Genomic DNA, 2,264 nt, shown 5'->3' on the forward strand with positions numbered 1-2,264 from the left:
GAGAGAGAGAGAGAGAGAGAGAGAGACTGCCTCCGCAAAATCAACAAATACATTAGGACGGGGAAAGTGAGGGAAACAGACAAATGTAAATGATATTTCGTTCCACCTATGCACTCTAAGATCCTGGAAGAAACCAAATTCACAGAAAGCACATGATAGCTGCCAGAGACTGTGGAGAAAGAAAGACGGGGCGAACTCCTTAAAATGGACACAGTTTTACTGTGCTTGTTCTGTGCTTGGTGATGGGCATGGGACACGCTATGCAGGTTTTACCACTAAGGCAAGCTTCCGGCCCACACATTTAGGTGTACAAGAGGAAAAGAACACAAAGACATGTGGCAAAACAAGGCCTCTCCTTGATAATATTCCATAATATTACACACAAACAGCTAAGATAGCACATCATACATGTTTTGACCAGGAAGTTTGAAAAGAGAGGAAGAAAGAAACCATCCCTAGAGAAATAGGGGTTTGGACCCAGGTGCTGGTACAGCACTTGCCTGGCTTGCACAAAGCCCTGAGGTTTGATTACCAGTACCACAAAATGCGGAAAGAAATAAAAACAATAATCCTAGGATAGATGATAGTGAAGAGTAATTTCACAGAGGAAGATGACAGGACAAGCGAGTAAACAAAAGACTGTGTGGGGTGGGAGGCGGTAAAAAGAACACGGAAGGGGGTACAGGCAAATCCATAGAAAAAAACAGCAAAAGCACAAAATGGGACAAATGGGATGAAAGGTGAACAGAACATAGGAAACAAGGCAGACCCAGAAATGTTAAGAGGGTGAGTCAGGAGAAAATATATGAAGGGGGGAGAACTGGAGAGAGACAGATAGATTTAGAAATGGGCACAGAGACGTATGATGCGGTGCTTGGAAAAACATCTATTAGGTGGAGAGATGCAAAGGAAGAGGTAGACAGACAAAAATCAAAGCAGCAGGCGACATACAAGCCAGGCGGGAAGAAACATACAGGACATGAGACACCCATGGATGGGAAAGGGCATAGCTAGAGGAGTCCAAGAAGTCAAGTAGAAAGGGGACACAACACTGACAGCAGCCTCCTGCATCCATCCTGTATCCTCCGTCCTGGCACAGAGAAACCTATCAAAGGGAAACAGAGAAAAGGAGAAAGAAGTTGAACAAACAAACAAGCAAACAAGCAAAGGGAAAAGGGATGTACAGTCTTCCGAATATCTACCCGGGAGTCAGAATGAAGTGATCGATTTTCTCTCAACAAACCCGGCTTGTTTTATACAAGTGGAAAGTTGAAGCCCAGAGTACGGTGTGTGAAAAAGTCATCAGCGTAAAAGCATCCACTCCCGCCAAATCTGACCAGAAACAAAGACAAAGGAGGAAGCTTCCATGGAGAGAAAACAAGCAGATCAGTGACTCCTGGCTCAACAGCCATACACCCTCACCAAATGACGCCCTGGGGCTCTGTAGTTCCTGGTCGGCAACATCGATATCCGCCATGGCAGACTTGGGAGTAAATCTGGGGACCTGCAGAGACTGCAGGACTGTGGCTACAGCAGCTCGGTCCAGAGACCCTGTCAGCCCATACATCTGGGCAAACAGGTTGGCAGCAGCCATCACGTAGTCCAGATGTAGGGACTGGAAGAAGGCAGGACATGGGGAAATGGGCAGTATTAACGTGGGAGAGGGGACTCTCCATTCAGCCACCACACACCCCACTCCCACGTGCCCCAGGGAAAGCCCAGGAAGAAGACTTACATTGTTGGCATCGAAGGTCAGTGGGTGTGGACAGCGTTTGGACCCGGACCAGAACAGTGCTCCTGAGCTCGTGAGCTAGGAGGGAAAGGTTCTGGGGAAGTCTGTCTTTTCCAAAGAAGACTGGCAATACTGACACTTCCTCTTAGGCCTAGACATCTGGACCTGTAACCCTTACACATTCATTTTGGGCCAAGCACACAGCAAATTAACGCATCTATGGGTCCGTCACATACACTACTCACTTAATGTTAACATAAACGCAAGTAAGTCCACACAAGACTCCCTCCCAGACGGTATCATGACTCCTACTCGACACATAGGAATCCTGTGATGCACACAGAAAATATATGACGTGTCCTAATGTGCGCTGGAGCTGGGACTTGAGTCCACACCGGTTAGCTGTACTCTTTAACTCCCAACATTCGGCCCCCTAGGAAGTATCTATAGCTCTCACGATCAGAATTTATAGCTCACATCGTAGGAGAGGGAAAAAGAGTGGAACAAACAGCCTTGTGTGAGAAACAGGAAA

This window comes from Fukomys damarensis, unplaced genomic scaffold, assembly GCF_012274545.1.
Source record: "Fukomys damarensis isolate Sample0158 unplaced genomic scaffold, DMR_v1.0_HiC HiC_scaffold_5683, whole genome shotgun sequence".
NCBI lineage: Eukaryota > Metazoa > Chordata > Mammalia > Rodentia > Bathyergidae > Fukomys > Fukomys damarensis.